Here is a 21,814-nt window from a genome sequence, read left to right as displayed (position 1 = left end):
GCCACAAGTAGTGTAAAATTGTTACTGGATCACTACTATATCTCATATATGATGGAAGCACTCCGTAGGTTCCGACGACGAGGGTTCCGGTTGATCCGACCAACGGAACAGCCTGCTCGTGAAATTAACGTGTAAGTGGCTGAGCACTCCACAGACACGTGTACCCTTAACGGAGTTCTCAGGGATATTCAGCGTGACACAGAGAGTGACAAGGCCGGCCCTTTGAAATACAGGTACAACAGAAACAGGAAGTAAGAGTGAGAGACAGTTGTGGTGAAAGAGTACAGCAGGGATCACCACCATCCCTGCCGGAGCCTCGTGGAGCTTTAGGTGTTTTCGCTCAATAAACACCCACAACGCCCGATCTGGGAATCGAAACCGCGATCCTACGACCGCGAGTCCGCTGCCCTAACCACTGGGCCATTGCGCTTCCACATCTCATATATACCTACTTTGTCACACCCTGAAGCAGTGTAGATATCAGGTTTTATCTTGTCCGTTCCACTCATCATTTAGAAAATATTACCACACCATATACAAAAAAGAAGAAATGTTGAATTACAGCTTCCACAGTTCAAATTTCTCCAGTATAAGCTTTTCTCGAAAGCAAAACTCAGGAACTTCAGTCCACTTCCCTATGTTTTGGAACGTAGATTTCCAGAAATTCCTGTAATTTGATTTTGCTTTAGTCAGAGAAACCGCCTAACCAACTTTTGTGCGCAGAAGCTCCCATTCTGAAACAGCCATCTGAATACATGTTGATTCTATAGAACTCCGCTACTGAAACTACTAAGCTTTAATAAAACAATAGAAAAATATCTAGATTTTAACGAAAAATTTAGGAGCTATCATATATATATATATATATATATATATATATATGTAAACATCGAATAGCGAAAATGAGTGCCCAACACCACATTGGTGGATAAAATTTCTTCATATGTGTATTAAAGCTACCATAGGTTTCATGTTAGAAAAAGTATTAATTAATCTTAATTTTTCAAGCCGATGACATGGAGGAATGGTGTTCATCTTCATTTTGGATGAGACATTTTGTGATTTCATCCAAAATGGAGACGAATATCATTTCTCCATATGATCGGTTTGAAAAATTGTTAAGATATTAAGATATTTTTCTTAAGATGAAACCAATGATAACCTTAATGCACATACTGTCTTTTTCTTGCTTGAGTCATTGTAGTGTAGCCATGTTGGGACATCGCTTACAAGTACTGATGTCGATTAGTCGGACTAATCGATATCAGTACTTACTTTTAATCGTAGTACTTGTTCTTTCGGTCTCTATTACCCAACCGCTAAGTTATGGGACATAAAAGAAAGCAACACCGGCCGGTTGTCAAGAGGTGATGGGGACAAACGCATACGCAAAGATATATGCGCATGGATACCCCCATATATATATAACTACATGTAAGCAGTTTTTTCCCCCCCGTCTTCCTTTTCTTTTGGACTTTCCTCTGTCTCCTGTTTCTGAAGAAGAGCTTTGCCCGAAACGTAAAACACCCTTTCTTTCTTTCTTTCCTTCCCTGAGCGTCTTATTAATACTTTGCATGTACCACGCCCTCGCGTTGTTGCTTTTTTGTTGTCATTTTTCTCCGTTTTTTTTATTAACTATGTATATAAATATATACTTGAAATTTACAGAAAAACAATAGAAGACAGGTGTATGAACAACAAGCAGGTGTATAGTTTGATGCTCAGGAAAGTGAAAAAAAGTCTTTTACATTTCGAGCTTGCGTTCTTCAACAGAGAGGAATAAGAGAAAACAAACAGAAAGAGAATAAAAAAAAACTTGTGGATTTAACGGTCAAGCATATATTTGGTTTGCATGATTCTTTATGTGAATTCGCGTGTTGAAGCATATTTCATTGTGTTTGGAGAGTCATTCTCTTTTAGTGCCTTATTACTTAATTAACACTCACGCTGGTTCGATTTGCACTCATTTACTAAAGGCTGCAAGACGCAACGAAAATAACGAAAATTTTAGAAAGTATAAGTAAATGAATGGGAATCGAATCGGTGAGTGTGTTAAGTAATAAGGCACTAAAAGATACAATATATATATACATATGTATATATGTTCACGACGGAGTACTTTCAGTTTCTGCCTAAACCGCTCACAAGATGTTGGTCGTCTCGACGCTATATATGTATATATATATATATATATATATATATATATATAATATATATATATATATATATATATATATATATATATACGGATATTTTCAAAGGACATCGAATTGCATTAATTCCCCACGACTTAATGCATGTCATTGCTCCACCTACAAAACTTCTAAGCCATTATCTGAAGGCAAGAAAGTAGCGAACTGGTAGAATAGTTAAAACGTTGCAAAGATCCTTTGTGGTATGTTTTTCCCGGATCTTTACGTTCTGCGTTCAACACTTGTGGAAGTTAACTTTTGCCTTTCAATCTCACGAAGTTGATAAAGTTCCACGCAAGTACTAGAGTCAATGGTATCGACTAAATCCTAATCTTTTTCTTCAAAATTATTGTCCTTGTCTCTATATGAGAAATTTCTATCTGATAATAAGAAACTCGATTTAGCAATTCATACAAGATTCGAAACAATTATCTATTGTTCCAAAACGCCTAGTCTACTTATTTCTGATAAAGGAATAATTTGTATAATATTCTTGTGATTAATTGGACTGTTCTATTCATTGAAATGATTACTTGCATTTTGAAGAGAAATTTGTGAGATATCTGTTGAAACTCTTGAGATCTAAAATGGAATCCGTCGTAAAAAGGGATTTTTCAAAATTGAGCTAGCTGAAATAAGAATAACATTTACAAAGAAATTTGATATTCAAATCAATATTCAAATATGTTCTCGAGAAAATATAGAATCAAATTTTAGGTAGTGAAGTTTATTGGAAATATTTTATGTACCTCGAAGGCAAAGTGATATTGATTTGAAAACGAAGCTGAAGTGAAACTGTGTTGAGATCATTACAGTGATGGGAAGTCTATTGAGTAGCTGTTTTCCCTACGTACGTTTTCCATTTTCTCCTACACTATTTTCCACTAAAGAAGGCAAAAATTGTTATTATGTCAGACAAGAAAATGAACTTCCGTTTTCAGTAAACTGCAATCGACATCTCGAGAATGAGACCGTACCTATAGCTGTCATCTCGACATCTCCAATTCTTTCACCCGCCTCACAGAATCGACGAAGATTTGAATCTGTAGAACCAAACCGGGAAAGAGAGAAAGCAAGTTCACCTCCCGAAGTCTTTTCGGAACTGACAGATGTGGGTATGTCAAATAAAGTCGGAAGAGCTTCAAATGCGAGAGAATCCTACGAAATATTTTCCTGTAAAACCGTAAAACAATCTTTCTTCGGGAATTGTACTTTGAGAATGTTGCTAAACATTTTCTCTCCTGCCGAAAGGCGTCGTCAAATGCTGAAAGATGCCTTTGAACATTTCGATTGTGAACAAGCAATGTTTAAACCGAATAGGTTTCCACATATAAGCAAGTATTGTGAAGTCCTCTCGCCAATAATAGAAGAAACACCTGATATGTTATAGAAAATTGAGGTATTTAGACTTTTCCGATAAAGAATATTTAAAAATAACTATCAATGATCTAGTACACCTTTCCATTTGTAATTTTTTTTGAGGTGTGTGTCTAAACCGAATAGGTTTCATCAGTTAAGCAGGTGTTATGAAGCCCTCTTGCCAATAACAGAACAAACACCTGATATGTTATAAAAAATTCTTTTCTCTCAACCACAAATTTTAATATGAGAATTTTCAAAAATATACTTTTTATATAGTCTTGCATGTTGGTGACGAACATTACAGTTATTTAGGAAAAGCTATAAAGAAGTTAAAAGCATTTAATGTTAGGTATTTTTAGCCAATGAATTTTAAACCTCACAACGGTAGTGGAAACTGTTGTCATGGCAACTCCGCTTCATTAATTAATTCTTTTGTAAAGAATCGGGATTGGTGCAATTACAAAAATTATTTTGCAGGCGATTTCTTTTCCGCCGTAATTTTCCGAGATCGTAATACACTCGAAGAATTTCTATCTGAGAATAAGAAACTCGATTTAGCAATTCATACAAGATTTAGTTCTGCCGGGAGTTGGAATTCGAGAGGTACAGGGTTCGATTCTTTTTTGTAGAAGCGTGCTGGCCACTTTTCCCGTCTTCTAAGGGTATTTACTAGATTTTTCTTACCTCTTTAAACAACCATTCTTGTGTTCAAGAAGTCCTTTATTTTCTGTAGAAATATATATAAATAGTAAGGGATTACCTTTACTAATAATCTTAATGTTTATATATATTAATGTGTGCGTTCAGTTTAAGTACAACTAGTACTGTACGTTATTGGTATCCAGGCAACTTTCAATAGAGTTGTTAGTATGCTACTGTCCTTAGCGCTGTAACTAGTTTTGATATACAGAGCATATATAGTGGAAAATTAAGATAAAGACCAGTATTAATCGTTAGTTCTTCGGTACGTTTAACCATTGCATTTATTTGGAACTTAAAATTTGATGTTCCGATTGCATTTATACGCCTAACCGCAATGGATCCTCAGGAGACCTTGCATTGCTTACAGAGACCTTATATTGGGTGCGTAGATATATATATATATATATATATATATAGAATTATCAATAATAATATAGGGTGAAATTAATTAATTTGGAATAATCATTAATTTCACCAAGTAGATTTCGGCATGTAAATGTCCCATTCAAGGAAGGTTTAAGTAATTAAGGGTTTAGCAACGATTTGCTTCACCACTTTTAAGTAGAAAGAATAGCCATAACTCTTTGAGTGCTATTTCTAAATTCGGTGTGTGGTGAAGCAAATCGTTGCTAAACCCTTAATTACTTAGTATATATATATATATATATATATATATATATATATATATATATACGGCTGTTATTTCTAGCGGCAGGTTGAATCTGTCTCATCATTGTCTTTCAATTAAATCCCTTTCTATTCTTTTAAAAAAACTTCTGTTTTGGTTATTTTACTTTCATTAAAGTCTTTTTCTTTTTTCCTTTAAAGCCTTCTATTTTGAATGCCCCTCCCCATTAAAATATTTTAAAACTCCTTTAATTTTCACCGTTCCCTTGTAAAAGTAAATGTTTATGAAATAAACGAAATTGTCTGCATTGTTAATGTTTGTTGCTATGGCAGCAATCAGTTTCGGCTTCTGCTTGTGATGACACTGGATTCATTTCTTGCCTAAAAATATATAATCTAAGTACTTCTATCTTGTTTGATTTACAAAAAAAAAAAACAAAAAAAAATCACCAAAAATTTAACAGAACAAATTTGTTATTCGTCAGCATGCCAGACTACATATGTATGGAAAATTTGAAAACCATCCATTGATAATTTGTCAAGTGGTCGGAAGAAAACGAAAAGGATTCCGAATGGAGACATTTACATAGACTTTTCCAATAAATACTAAAACAATTATGAGCTTAATGTTATTCCTGTACACCTTTCCATTTGTAAATTTTTTTTTAGGTATTTGTGTCCCCTAATATAAAATGAATTTTACTAAAATTTTATATACTATATTATTTGAACATTTGTTTCTAGAAATGTCTTGACTGAAACAGTGGAAACTACAGATCTCTCTCTCTCTCTCTCTCTCTCTCTCTCTCTCTCTCTCTCTCTCTCTCTCTCTCTCTCTCTCTCTCTCTCACACTCACACACTCACACACACACACCGAAAGGGGGGGGGGTGCTGAAAAGTTGCTGGCTTTAAGGGGGTCGCGAAAGGCCTGGTTGGAGGCTCAAACTTTCGAGTTCTTTTACAGATTATTGGAAAAACTGCAATAAATGAGCGAATGTGAAAGGGGAATATGTTGAATAAAATCATTAACTGATCCTCCTGTATTTTCTTTTACCCAAAGCCAAGAACTTTTCAGTAAACCCTTTTTGTGTGTGTATATGTATGTATCTAAAAAAAACCCTGTTTCCTTCCCTGACAGTTACTGATGGAATTATATATTTTTGTAAGATTCTCTTTCTCTGAGAATAATATAAATACAAAAATGATTTTAAATCTTATCTTAGTATGTACAGAAAGAAACGGTTGTGAGTTTGTTTAATAAATAATACATTTATTTAATCGTGTCGAAAGATATTACAAGCGTTAACTCAATGTGAAAGATAAGGAATTTAAGCTTCAGAAGAGACCATTTTTAAAATGGAAAATAAGTTGGTGGATTTTAAGTCTCGTGTAATAAAATACATTAAGAAAAAAGGAATAAAGTTACGAAGAAACAGTCTGTATGCGAAGCGAGACGACTAAATTGTAATTATGCCATCCTTCCCAAGGAAAGTGGCATGGTTGGAGCAATTATAAAAAGAGTGGCATTTAGGGAAAACGAACAAAAAAGCCCAATGTATATAGTCCAATGTTTAAAACTTTTAGTGGTATCACAAATAGGTTTTAGCAGTTATTTAATTGTGAAACTGAAACTAAAACTCCCGTTTCGAATCTGATTTAAAAAAAAAAAAAAAAAAAAAAAGCTGAATTCTTATCATAATCTTAAACCCTAACACCCGGGACTTGGTTTCCTCGCAACTTAAAAAAATTTTTTTCTTTTAAATGCGTATTTTTACATGCGCAAAGGAATCAACCTATTCAATTTCTACCTTTTGAAAAATTTGTTTCGTTGCTTTAACTTGGAGATCTCCTGAAATTATTTGATGTAAGTAAATAGTATGTTTTCTTTTTCTCATGTTGCTCTCTTGTCTTGCGTAATCGTCCTTGGTCAACGGTCAAATTCTTGTCATCTCTCATTACAAAAAAAAAAAAAAAATTATTTGCGAATTATATGTGCTTTTACAGAATCATATAAACAACGAACGTTTTAAAACCTTTCTGTGAAGAATCAGTGGTTATATTTAGGTGGGGGACCTTTTCGGTTTGAACGGCGGTTTTTTCTAGCGGTGTCATATGAAATTGTCACCTATAATTATGACCCTAGTATCGATCTATTGCATTTCAATCTGTTTTAGGGGTGGGGAAAGGGTATCTTTTTTTCTTCAGAAATGTAAATAAACCCAATCTGTTTCTTAAACGAGGGATATATTCATACGGCACAGAATGTTTTCACCTCAATAGAGGTCATTGATTGGTTGAAATTGCAGAAATTGAAGAAAAAAAAAACAACAAATATCTTACAAACTACAGAATTTTCTCAATAAAGCCAAGAGAAAAAGATGTTTTATAAACACATTCTACCGGTATACGAAGTTTAAGTGTTTAGTTACGTGGAAATTATTAAAAAAAAAACTGCCGTTCAAACCGAAAAGATCCTTAGGTGGGTAAAGAGAATATTTGTTCGATTCTTATCTATTGGAGTAATTTTAGTAATGTCAACACATGCCGAATATTTCGATTAGTGTCTAATTGAAAATGACAGCCCCTTGCTGGGTAAATTTCTGCCTTATACGTAGTCAGCTTGATATCTTGTTGAACATGTGAATGAATGGATATATGGAAGCACTCCGTCGGTTACGACGATGAGAGTTCCGGTTCATCCGAATCAACGGAACAGCCTGCTCGTGAAATTAACGTGTAAGTGGCTGAGCACTCCACAGACACGTGTACCCTTAACGTAGTTCTCGGGGGATATTCAGAGTGACAAGGCCGGCCCTTTGAAATACAGGTACAACAGAAACAGGAAGTAAGAGTGAGAGAAAGTTGTGGTGAAAGAGTACAGCAGGGATCACCACCATCCCCTGCCGGAGCCTCGTGGAGCTTTAGGTGTTTTCGCTCAATAAACAACTCACAATGCCCGGTCTGGGAATCGAAACCGCGATCCTATGACTGCGAGTCCGCTGCCCTAACCACTGGGCCATTGCGCCTCCACATGTGAATGAATACTTAATATTGAACAGCAGTATTTGTCTGGTGTATTTAAAACCTCTTAAACACATCATCTACGGGAAGCAATGTAAAAGTGGTTATGGTCTGTTTTATTGAAAAGTTTAAGTTTATGCGTGTTTCCGCGTTTTACCATGGCTATAAAATAACTTAGCAAACAACGCGTAGGAACCAATGAAAAATTATGGAATTGTTTAGGTGTATTTTTTCGGTTTTATTTATTTTCGTGTTATGTGTCTCCACATGTGTTTGTGTTGTCCCTCCTCTGTGTTGGCCCCTTATGGGCAATAAAGAGGAAATTATGGAATTGTATAACTGTTATATATACGTTGAGTGGAGGCGCAATGGCCCAGTGGTTAGGGCCGCGGACTCGCGGTCATAGGATCGCGGTTTCGATTCCCAGACCGGGCGTTGTGAGTGTTTATTGAGCGAAAACACCTAAAGCTCCACGAGGCTCTGGCAGGGGATGGTGGTGATCCCTGCTGTACTCTTTCACCACAACTTTCTCTCACTCTTACTTCCTGTTTCTGTTGTACCTGTATTTCAAAGGGCCGGCCTTGTCACTCTCTGTGTCACGCTGAATATCCCCCGAGAACTACGTTAAGGGTACACGTGTCTGTGGAGTGCTCAGCCACTTACACGTTAATTTCACGAGCAGGCTGTTCCGTTGATTCGGATCAACCGGAACCCTCATCGTCGTAACCGACGGAGTGCTTCCACCATATATACGTTGGTATGTGTATTATGGGGGATTAGAGAGAGAACGTATACGTCTATCAAGTGTGCTTCAGTTGGAAATGTAGTTTAAAAGGTTAGCTGACTAATTGTTTGTATTTCAAATTTTTCTTTTGAATTTGTTACGAGAAATTTTTCATTGGTTCACAAAATGATATCCATGAGCTGTGCTTCACACAAACAGATGCACAAGCAATGCATAATTTTAAAAAAACCAGCTCAGCTTTCGTTTTATTAATGTTTTAACCTGGCATAAAGCACTCCTGTATTCTTTTATTCTGCATAGCCAAAATGAAGTTTGCCAGAATAAAACCGTGAAATACATTAAGTATTTCGATGAGATAAAATACAATATATGAAAATGTGTTTTCAAGTTGTTTGTGATAGTCTGTTGTTTTTTGTTTTGTTGTCATTTCACTAAGAGTTTTTGTTAAATGTTGCAATGCTGGCTGTTCAATATTAGATAGCTTGCGTTATATATTTTGCTGGTGTATCAATAGATTATAGCAAATAGTCTGCAGTTGTTGAACCGAGGCGACCCACAGTTACATTTAGTTTCTACACTCATAATGTCATCATACAACTCCACCACTCTTAATAGTGATAATAATTTTCAAATTTTACCACACGGGATAGGGGAAGACAGTTATTAGTCATAGAAGAGAACATTAAAGTCCCAGGTAAGGAATGCATTGGGATCTTTTCCGTTTGAACGGCAGTTTTTTCTAGCGGTGTCATATGAGATTGTCACCCATAATTATCGATCTATTGCATTTCAATCTGTTTTAGGGTTCGGTGGGAGGAAGGGTATATTTTTTCTTCACAAATGTAAATAAACCCAATCTGTTTCTTAAACGATGGACATATTCATACGGCACAGAATGTTTTTTACCTCAACAGACGTCAGTGATTGGTCGAAATTGCAGAAATTGAAGAAAAGAATCCCAAATATCTTACAAACTATAGAATTTTCTCAAAGCTAAGAGAAAAAGATGTTTTATAAACACATTCTACCAGTATACGAAGTTTAAAATTTTTTAGTTACATAGAAATTGTTAAAAACTGCCGTTCAAACAGAAAAGATCCATGCATTGTAATTGATCGAAAAAATAACAAAAATTTAAAGGCCAATTTTGGAGACAAAATAAACGCATTAGGGGTAGAAATTAAATATTACGAACATTTGCCACCCGTGGTGGATTTTGAAACATTGAAACCGCTGTAAACTTATTAGATAATTATTCAGTAAAAGTTTTATTTAAAATAGATTTAAAAGGATACTACTCGGAAGTGGGGTCGAGTATTAGCCATTTTACATCTTCATTATATAATTTCATATCATTCATCCGACTATGTTTTTGTCTCCACTTGTGCTGTCATTCCTGTCCTTGTTCGTCCCCCTCTATGTATGCTTTTTATAGGTAAATAAAGAGAAAATTTCGGGAGAGGGCATAAGTCGATTACATCGACCCCACTCATCAGCTTAGTACATATTTTATCGACCGCGAAAATATGAAAGGTATAGTCGATCTCGGCGGAATTTGAACTGAGAAAGTAAACACGGACAAAACACTGCAAAATGTTTTGCAAGACGATGTGCTACCGATTCTGACTTTGTTCTAAATTTAGGCATAAAGCCAGCGATTTTGAGGGAAGTAAGTATTATGTCTTGCAAACAACTTTCACATGCAAGTGCTACCAGTTAAACGCTCCGTATATCGGAAGCTAGCAAGTGTATGGGGTCATCAGGAGAGAATGCGCGCCGTTTCGGGGCCTACATCTCGACGGCATCAATGCGCACCGGCCCCCCTCACTGATATGAGGCCCCGCTTGCTAGATCAGCTGGTTATGAAGAACTCAATATACTTCTAGCCATCGCTCATCGTCTCTTTTTAACCAAATCCAGTGGCTAGCCTTCTCCACTGTAGATTGGATATCAGTCATGGTGGTATTGACCAAATCGAACCAGTTATTGGCTTGAACTTTATTTTACCGACCCTGGAGAGACGAAAGGCAATCTCATCTCAGACATATATGAACTCAGAGCATAGAGAGCCGGAACAAATGTCTTAAGGCATTTGTCAGCTTTCACACTATTCTGTCAATTCATTACACCTCTAATTATTTCTAATTTAGGCACGATGTAAGTTTGAGGTTTCTAATTTAAGTAAAGAGATAAAAATTTTGAGGGGAGATAGATGATCGATTACATCAATCCCAACACGTTACTGGTACTTTATTGATGGAAGCACACTCCGTCGGTTACGACGACGAGGGTTCCGGTTGATCCGATCAACGGAACAGCCTGCTCGTGAAATTAACGTGTAAGTGGCTGAGCACCCACAGACACGTGTACCCTTAACGTAGTTCTCGGGGATATTCAGCGTGACACAGAGAGTGACAAGGCCGGCCCTTTGAAATACAGGTACAACAGAAACAGGAAGTAAGAGTGAGAGAAAGTTGTGGTGAAAGAGTACAGCAGGGATCACCACCATCCCCTGCCGGAGCCTCGTGGAGCTTTTTAGGTGTTTTCGCTCAATAAACACTCACAACGCCCGGTCTGGGAATCGAAACCGCGATCCTACGACCGCGAGTCCGCTGCCCTAACCACTGGGCCATTGCGCCTCCACATTTTATTGATACCGAAGAGTTGAAAGTAAAGTTGACCTGAATGGGATTTGAATAACATCAAAAATAAAAATAAGAAACCAAGCAAAAGTTAGTACTTGGTAACATTCTCGACAAATCACTTAAAGAAAAAAAATATTGGATAATGTAGCACTGAATAGGTTGTCTGCAAATAAAATAGGAAAGTCATGGGTAGAACTCTTTCAGTCATAGGCCCGATTGACCAAAACGTGACATGGGGTGAAGCAATAACAAAATATTTTTATCAGTGACACGAGCTTCATTAAATTTGGAAAGCGAGTATGTAATCAGATTACTAGCTCTCCCGAGTATTTATTTTATTCATTAATACCAGAGAGATGAGAAACAAAGTCAATTCTTGCGGGATTTGAAATCAGTTTCAGGAAAGACGAACATAGATACAGCAAAATGGAATTTAATTCATTACTCTGCTTTTTCTCTAAGGCGGCGAGCTGGCAGAAACGTTAGCACGCCGGGCGAAATGCGTAGCTGTATTTCGCCTGTCGTTATGTTCCGAGTTCAAATTCCGCCGAGGTAAACTTTGCCTTTCATCCTTTCGGGGTCGATAAATTAAGTACCAGTTACGCACTGGGGTCGATGAAATCGACTTAATCCCTTTGTCTGTCCTTGTTTGTTCCTTCTGTGTTTAGCCCCTTGTGGGTAGTAAAGAAATATACTCTGCTTTTTTCTGTTACTCTAGTGGTGTTAATACTTGGTACACCCATGGAAACTAGTGAAGATGGACGTTGGTAATTATGTTGATAATAGTGTCAAGAAAAGGGACAAGACTGAAAATTGTTGGAAAGTGATTAGGCGATTAAAATGGCCTTAGTAAAGGGTGATGCACGAAAAAGTATCCCGGATTACGTAGCATAGTGTACAGAAATAAATTTACAAGTGCTTGAAACGACACAATTATAGATCTTGAAAACGGTTCCTGCTGCATCAATATACAGCTGTGCACGTCTAACCATGTTTAAGTTCACCCGGCATAAAATAGTGACATCGATGGCGACGACCGCAAGCGTGATATTGTCTTTCAGTTCCTGTATTACGTACGGATTATTTTTGTCTTTTTTTAAAGCACTCCGTCGGTTACGACGATGAGGGTTCCGGTTGATCCGAATCAACGGAACAGCCTGCTCGTGAAATTAACGTGTAAGTGGCTGAGCACTCCACAGACACGTGCACCCTTAACGTAGTTCTCGGGGATATTCAGCGTGACACAGAGAGTGACAAGGCCGGCCCTTTGAAATACAGGTACAACAGAAACAGGAAGTAAGAGTGAGAGAAAGTTGTGGTGAAAGAGTACAGCAGGGATCACCACCATCCCCTACCGGAGCCTCGTGGAGCTTTTAGGTGTTTTCGCTCAATAAACACTCACAACGCCCGGTCTGGGAATCGAAACCGCGATCCTATGACCGCGAGTCCGCTGCCCTAACCACTGGGCCATTGCGCCTCCACAACGGATTATTTTTGTACACTGCGCTCTTCGAGTGGTAATAATCACACGTTGAAAGGTTAAGAGAACGTTGTGGCCATAAAGGTTTGCTAACTGTGCATTACTTTGAGAAGATCCTATGAACTCGCTGCATGGCTACCAGAAAGGAGTGGCAAGTCGCTTCGTTCTGCAGGAAGAAGTACACCTGTATTTCATCTTCAATGATTTGGGATCTTTTCCTTTTGAACGGCAGACAATTACTAGTTAACTAAACACTTTAAAACTTCGTATACTGGTAGAATGTGTCAAAATAAAACATTTTTTCTCTTGGCTTTCTTGAGAAAATTGTAATTTGTTTGTTTAACGTAGTTTAATTTTTCGAATTTTAACCAATCCTATGCTCTCTTTTGAGCTAAAATCATTTGCTGCGTCTAAAACTGAGACAACATCCTGTAACTAACCCTAAACCTCCCCCCTAACACTAACCCTAAATTTTGTTTTTCTTAATTGTTAAATTAATTTAATTGTTACGCGTGTAAAAAAAACTAAAGCAATGGAATCAAATTAATTTAACAACTAAGAAAAAAAATTAGGGTTTAGGTTAGGGGGGAGGTTTAGGGTTAGTTACAGGATGTTGTCTCAGTTTTAGACGCAGCAAATGATTTTAGTTGAATGGAGGTAATCGATTGGTTAAAATTGCCGAAATGCTCGGATTTTCAGACGAAATATCTTACAAACCATAGAATTTTCTCAATAAAACCAAGAGAAAAGGATGTTTTATAAACAATTTCTACCAGTATACGAAGTTTAAAAGTGTTTAGTTAACTAGAAATTGTTGACATCTGCCGTTCAAAAGGAAAAAGATCCATGATTTGAGTACAACATTGATCCAAAATGTTAATGTAGACCTCCGTGTTGACAGTACTGCCAAAAAATAACGGTCCAGTGATACATGTCCCTGAAACAGTACACCTTATGGCGTGGCTGCTAGTGTACAAGGTGAGAATTCTCCAGCTCTCAGTACCGTCAGTTTTGTGAATTTACGTGGCCGGAGAGATGAAACTATTCGTTATCACTGATTATGTCCTGGAATAGGTGTAGCTCACCATTAGCAAAGCTAATCAGAAGCCATGTGCAATAATTTACTCGTTTGTTCTTGTCATTCACTTTTAATTGCTGTACACATGTGGAATGATATGGATTCAACTTCAGACGTTTCAACACCCGTTGACCTCACCTCATGCTTATGTGACACTGCTGCGCCAGTTTGCGTGTTGTCTTTGGACTTCGATTAATCCTTTGGCGAATGTTTTGAGTAACTTCCAGCGTTCGAACTGTAGGATCTCTTTGTTTTGGGGCGTCGTGCACTGACCCCCGTAGAGCGTCACTTCTTAACCAACACTTACATCGTTCTCTTTGCCAGTTAGCCTTTGTCCAGAAACTTGACTTCAAACATTTCACGCATTTGCTTAGCAGAACCCGTTCTCACATACGCTTTCACTATCTCCACTCTTTCCGCTATAGAATACATCATCTTGCAGAAAAGGCTAGATATGTTCACTCAACGCAATCTTATCCTCAACAAATGTGGTAGCATGCGGTGAGGATAACGTAGTAAGCAGTCGACTAGTGCGCCATCTTTGTTCAGCAGTTACAAGCGTACACACACACACATACAATGGATAGGTAGCGCACTGAGGCCGAATTTTTAAGAAGTTCACTTTGTAACTACGAGATTCCTAATTCAATCCCACTTGTATATTAATTCAGGAGCAGGTAATTCATTTGATCGAAGAATTCAATCCTCATTGTCAAACGACAGAGAATAGATAGACTATTTTGTCAGCATGTAGCCATCAATGCGGTATCGAGCACTCATTTTTACTGTTCGATACAAGTGCGCGCGCACACACACACATAGAGATTCAAGTAGTTGATCGTTTATGTATATAAAAGACAAAAAAAATTAGATATGGTGATTGCCATTTATTTTCTACTCACACTTCAACATTACTTTAAATTTAATTTGTCAAAATATTTTCGTCGCTTTGAGACCGCGACCTGTTCGCTGATAAAACTTTGTGCTGCATCTCACGAAGTTTTGTCAGTGAACAGGTCGCGGTCTCAAAGCGACGAAAATATTTTGACAAATTAAATTTAAATGTTGAAGTGAATCTAATAGTTTTGTGTGTTTCTTAAATGGCTTATAAACACCTTCCACGCTGCAATTGCTTTCGTTCCAGCACACGATCTCAGATCAAGTCACTCGCTATGCAAGTACATCTCCGTAATTACTTTAAAGTTTTTCGGGAAAAGTTTACTTTTAAATATTGGTTTCAGATGTTGGTTCAAGATCAGCAGTTTCGGAGAGATGGGTAAGAGGATTACATCGACACCTGTAATTAACCTGTACTTATTTTATCAACCCCGAAAGGAAGAAAGGCACAGTCGACCTCAGCGGAATTTGAACTCGGAACGTAAAGGCAGATGAAATGCCGCCAAGAGTTTACATTTAAATATTAAAAGACTATATTAACAAATCATTGGCAAACTATAGAACAAAATATATCTACCAAAACAATAAGTTATTGATACACATACATGAAAGATATTTTTGAATACCAAATTTGTTGCAAACTCTAAATCGAATTCTGAACTCACTGAAACGATACACAGGGAATAGTCATTTTAGTAAGAAATTTCAAGAGAAATTCATGAAAAAAGCCATTGGCTGTTTAGCAAATACCACAGAGAGAAAGACGTTTGTTTCTTATTTCTGTTAGTTCTTTTAGCTATTGAGTTGGTAATGGTTTTCTTAGTTATGTTTGATTTTTGTCATTTAAACAAATATCTCTTCGACGTCTGAAGTTTGCACTTTGATAGGTTTCATTAAACTTTATTCAACCAATGAAACAATAAATTGAAACTTTATTGTTTGTTATTTGACGTCAAATAAATTTTTTGTTTTCCAACATTTTAATTCTCTACAGAATACTAATATTTAAATTACAAAATAAAATCACTCAATCACTATCTATCCATCCATACATACACAAACATACACACATATGTACGTACAATATATAAACATCAAGCAGATGTATATACATAAGGATATATATATACACAGACACACACTTCTTTTGTAGCTATCTATATGAAAGAACACTTTGAACGTTTAGCTGATAGTGTCATTCATATTTTTTATAAGCGAATAAACTCGACCGTTGCAACCAGCAAATATTTGTATCCTACTCATTTCTTTCAATATAGCAAAGTAGCAGGATGGGCGAAGTTTATCATGACATCACTAATCGTGAGCTCGAATCTATAGCATGCCCCTCTATGCAGTTCAGGATATCGCGGTATCCACTGTTGACACTGATGAAACTGACAAGTTATACTATTTGACAAATAGCATATGGGTCATAGGTTTAATTCTCTTGCAATCTTGTTGTCTCAAGGAAATCAACGTCTTTTACTACCACTATATGTCTTAGTGCCTTGTTTAGAGTACAAACCGCTCCCGTGTGAGCAAGCTAATAATCACTGGTGTTCCAAACGTGGCCACCTTATCCTTTTTTTAGGGCTTCCTATGCTATGTAGCCTTCCATTTCTTCATTAGGGCCAGAAGTTATTTCGACCAATAACAGCTGCTGAACACTTTACAAGGCTCAAGTGATGCTCACAATGGGAGATTACGCCCACATCTGGGACGGTGTGGCTGGTATCCACACTGACATCTTGGACCACGTCCAAGAGAAGAGCCAGCCACTGGATTGATTAACATTCAATCACAGAAGGACACACTCCACCTTTTGGATCACTGATGTTCTATTTCCTCTTCCTCCCCTCTCTCTCTTCTACAATGGTCTGGCCTCGTAATTTCGCCACTCATGCTTCTCCGGCCCACTCGTCTTTCTTGCTCTCATCATCTTATAACATGCAATCCAGCTTTTTCCAAAATATTCACTACCCATAGAATATTTATCTTCTGGAATATTCTCTCAATTCGAGTCTTTGCTGCTAGTGGTGCCGTACAACAGTTTAAACAGAATATTAACAACATCAAGTTCTCCGGTCTCAGAAGTATGTCCCTTTGGCCTCAGCAAGTAAAAATATAGGAGACGGAAGGGCTTTCGTGGATTGTGGTAAGAACATATCTTCTTGCCTCCCACTTGGTTTACTAAAAGCATCAGAGGTAATGGACGACGCATTGAATCTACCAAGTATAAGAGCCATTCTCCAAACAGAATCTCACACAGATGTTTCGGTCTGATAAATTAACACGCATAAGGCATTGACTTGGGCAATGGGGTCGAACCCCTAGGCATGCACTTGCGAAGCAAACGTTTTAAGTACTTAATCACAGCTATGCCTATGGTGGTGGAGGAGGGAAAACAAAAGATTGAATTTGTTGGCTTATCAGGTGTCGAGATGAAAATGAAGTACCGTAACGTTTAGTAAAGTTACCAGTGGTAGTTTGGCATCCTATCCTAGGAGATTTCCACTTCATCCAATGGCTTACATTACAGTAGTGGATTTACTAGACGCCTACTCTTGTGTGATATTCACTAGTAGGCTATCGCTTAAGAGAATTTTAGTACTGTTGCACTTGACATCAGTAACGCATTCGATCGTATCTGGCTCGTGAATTTTCTTGTAAAACTGTCCGCCTATGGGTTATATCCCTTTATATCCTATGGGCTATTTCATCTGTTGAATTGGTAGCTTGTCATGTAGAACACTATCAACTCTGGTGTGCTCTACGGTTTTGTTTTGTCCACAAATCTTTTCTTTTTTTCTTCAACAACGCATAGGCGCAGGAGTGGCTGTGTGGTAAGTAGCTTGTTTACCAGCCACATGGTTCCGGGTTCAGTACCACTGCGTGGCACCTTGGGCAAGTGTCATCTACTATAGCCTTGGGCCGACCCTAGTATCGATCTATTGCATTTCAATCTGTTTTAGGGTTAGGGTTAGGGGTGGGGGGAAGGGTTTCTTTTTTTCTTCACAAATGTAAATAAACCCAATATGTTTCTTAAACGAGGGACATATTCATACAGCACATACTGTTTTTTTTACCTCAATAGACGTATTTGATTGGTTGAAATTGCAGAAATTGAAGAAAAAACCAACAAATATCTTACAAACTATAGAATTTTCTCAATAAAGCCAAGAGAAAAAGATGTTTTCTAAACACATTCTACCAGTATACGAAGTTTAAAATTTTTTAGTTACCTAGAAATTATGTTAAAAACTGCCGTTCAAACCGAAAAGATCCCATCCTTTTTTTAGAGTTATTCACCAATAGTGGTCACTTTATCTCTAAGTTTGTTATATCTATCCAAGAGAGCTAGAAGACTGGACTAAATTTATTGTGGTAGTGAGTAACAACTCTTTATATCCTCAGTCAACATCAAGTGTTCATAGTTTAATGATGATAAAATATATTCCAGTCAAGTTGTGAGGGTGGTTCAGTTCCAATATTATTTTTCTGCTAAATCTATGATCTTCATTACGAGCATTTCTCCGGTTATGTCGTCGAGGGAGAGGTGAATGAAGTTTGTAAACTTAGATGGACATTCCATGTTCTAAAACTTCTCATAAAACTTCTCGTTTTACTGCATCCAAAGATTTCGTCAGGTCAATGAATACTTAGGACTTCATGTGTGGAGGCGCAATGGCCCAGTGGTTAGGGCAGCGGACTCGCGGTCATAGGATCGCGGTTTCGATTCCCAGACCGGGCATTGTGAGTGTTTATTGAGCGAAAACACCTAAAAGCTCCACGAGGCTCCGGCAGGGGATGGTGGTGATCCCTGCTGTACTCTTTCACCACAACTTTCTCTCACTCTCACTCTTACTTCCTGTTTCTGTTGTACCTGTATTTCAAAGGGCCGGCCTTGTCACTCTCTGTGTCACGTTAAGGGTGCACGTGTCTGTGGAGTGCTCAGCCACTTACACGTTAATTTCACGAGCAGGCTGTTCCGTTGATTCGGATCAACCGGAACCCTCGTCGTCGTAACCGACGGAGTGCTTCCAAGGACTTCATGTTTCGCCTTAGATATTTCTCTTGCATCTATTTCGCATTAAAAATCACACTAAAACCGAGCGCAGGAATGGTTATGTGATTGCTTCGCAAGCACTTAGTTTTAAATTCAAGTACATTGTGCGACCACTTGGGTACTTAGGGATATGTTTTCTATGATGGCCATGAATCGGTCAAAGGTATATGACTAATATTTGGTTGATAATATGACTAATATATGGGAGACCATACTTGTTCATAGAAGTAAGAATAAGGACACACAGTTCAACATTTCCACTCGGCTGTTTTTGGCAAAACCCATTCTCTTACAAATATTAGAGTTAATCTTTGATCTGAGAGAAACTTTTGTCTTTCTCTCACCAGTCTCAGAAATACCAAAATGGTCAATATTTATTTCTTCACTGCCCACAAGGGGCTAAACACAGAGAGGACAAACAAGGACAGACAAACGGATTAAGTCGATTACATCGACCCCAGTGCGTAACTGATACTTAATTTATCGACCCCGAAAGGATGAAAGGCAAAGTCGACCTCGGCGGAATTTGAACTCAGAACGTAGCGGCAGATGAAATACCGCTAAGCATTTCGCCCGGCGAGCTAACAATTCTGCCAACTTGCCGCCTGGTCAATATTGCTTCCCCACTCCTCTCACTGAGCCATTAAAAAAATCTATCATGCTATGTAAGTCGTGCAGTTATTTTCAATTCTTGTTTTGTTTGTTCACAATGATTTCCATTATATTTTATTCCAATATATTCATTCGAACACTGTTATACAAACATCGATGACAATATTTGTTACCTCGCTTTGTCTCTCAGCGAATGCGTCATCAGCGCTGGTACTTCGTCCAAAATTTATTTTCGGATCTTTTCGGTTTGAACGGCAGTTTTTGCTAGCGGTGTCATATGAAATTGTCACCCATAATTATGACCCTAGTATCGATCTATTGCATTTCAATCTGTTTTAGTGTTAGGGGTGGGGGAAGGGTATCTTTTTTTTTCACAAATGTAAATAAACCCAATCTGTTTCTTAAATGTGGGACATATTCATACGGCACAGAATGTTTTCACCTCAGTAGAGGTCATTGTTTGGTTGAAATTGCAGAAATTGAAAGAAAAAAACAACAAATATCTTACCAACTATAGAATTTTCTCAAAGCCAAGAGAAAAAGGTGTTCTATAAACACATTCTACCAGTATACGAAGTTTGAAATTTTTTAGTTACCTAGAAATTATGTTAAAAACTGCCGTTCAAACCGAAAAGATCCTTATTTTCTTTAAAAAGAGAGTTTTCTTTTTTGAGGGACAAAGATAGCGGGTTAAACTTTGAATAATTAGTTACTAAAATTCTCACCAATTTGCAGTGCTCTTGCTGCTTATAATAGCGTAACATAAGCTAGTTGTACTTACTTTGAATTAAGTAGAGTGAGTATCTGAGAGCAGAACGGCTTAGAGATACCCTGCGATGAGATAAGGGTACATATCATCCACCTCTCAGTTGTTTTTTACTCTATTGACATAGATATTTAATTTGAAGGTCGAATCTTGGATCTTTTCGGTTTGAACGACAGTTTTTTAAAATAATTTCCACGTAACTAAACACTTTTAAACTTCGTATATTGGTAGAATGTGTTTATAAAACATCTTTTTCTCTTGGCTTTATTGAGAAAATTCTATAGTCTGTAAGATATTTGTTGTTTTTTTCTTCAATTTCTGCTGCTACGTTCTGAGTTCAAATTTAGCCGAAGTCGATTTTGCCTTTCATCCTTTCGGGATCGATAAATTGAGTACCAGTTGCGTACTGAGGTCGATCTAATCGACTGTCCCCCTCCTCGCAAATTTCGGGCCATGTGCCTAGAGTAGAAAAGAATTTTTAAGGCGGTGAGCTGGCAGAATCGTTGGCACGCCGGTCAAAATGCTCAGCAGCATTTCGTCTGTCCTTAAGTTCTGAGTTCAAATTCCGCCGAGGTCGACTTTGCCTTTCATCCTTTCGGGATCGATAAATTAAGTACCAGTTGCGTACTCGGCTTGATCTAATCGACTGGCCGCCTCTTCACAAATTTCAGGCTTTGTGCCTAGAGTTGAAAAGAATATTGCGGCCTGTAATACAATGGAGTCATTGGTTACTTGTTTCCAACGAAGCAAACATTGGTTTACGGCATTTCTGCAAGCGGGAATCTGTATCTCGGCGGAGAAAAATATATTGCAGAGGACTTTATTCTTTTTTCTTTGTTAATTAACAATTTTTATTTCCTGTTTTCCCTATTATAATTGAAGACAGCAGAGCCAGGGGACTGTGAAATCTTGTATAAAAGTAAATGGAAAATAGGACATTTTTCTTATTAAAAAAAGAGAAGCAAGAAAAAGAAGAAAGAGCGAGTAATAAAAAAAAGACTACATACTACGATACATTCACTCGCCAATCATTCATAAAATTGAAATAGTTATGACAATTCTTGTAGGACGTTATTGTAAAAGTGCCGTTTTCTCGCGAATGTATACTTGCTGATTATACATCAACGTATATATATATATATATATATATATATATATATATAAATATATGTGTGTGTGTATATATATATATATATGTGTGTGTGTGTGTATATATATATGTGTATGTGTATATATGTATGTGTATATATATATGTGTGTGTGTGTGTATATATGTATGTGCATATATATGTGTGTGTGTGTGTATATATATATGTGTGTGTGTGTATATATGTGTGTGTATATATATATGTGTGTGTGTGTGTATATATGTATGTGCATATATGTGTGTGTGTGTATATATGTATATATATGTGTGTGTATATATATATGTGTGTGTGTGTGTGTATGTATGTATGTGCATATATATATGTGTGTGTGTATATATGTATATATGTGTGTGTGTGTATATATGTATATATATGTGTGTGTATATATATATGCGTGTATATATATATATGTGTGTGTGTATGTTTATATATATATATATATGTGTGTGTGTATGTGTATATATATATGTGT

At 37.2% G+C, this 21,814-nt stretch overlaps 1 long non-coding RNA gene across 1 annotated transcript; it reads right to left on the bottom strand.

Moving 5' to 3' along the window:
- Positions 1–1,050: 1,050 nt before the first annotated feature.
- LOC118764954 lies at positions 1,051–15,844 on the bottom strand. Its single transcript, XR_005000794.1, has 3 exons — positions 15,829–15,844; positions 15,786–15,788; positions 1,051–1,175 (listed from the first exon to the last, which is right to left on the bottom strand). It is a non-coding gene; the product is annotated as an uncharacterized LOC118764954 (long non-coding RNA).
- Between the last annotated feature and the right edge of the window lie 5,970 nt (positions 15,845–21,814).

Source organism: Octopus sinensis, linkage group LG10, assembly GCF_006345805.1.
Source record: "Octopus sinensis linkage group LG10, ASM634580v1, whole genome shotgun sequence".
NCBI classification, from domain to species: domain Eukaryota; kingdom Metazoa; phylum Mollusca; class Cephalopoda; order Octopoda; family Octopodidae; genus Octopus; species Octopus sinensis.
The sequence above is the reverse complement of the archived record's forward strand: the minus strand, read 5'-3'. Positions and strand labels throughout refer to the sequence as shown.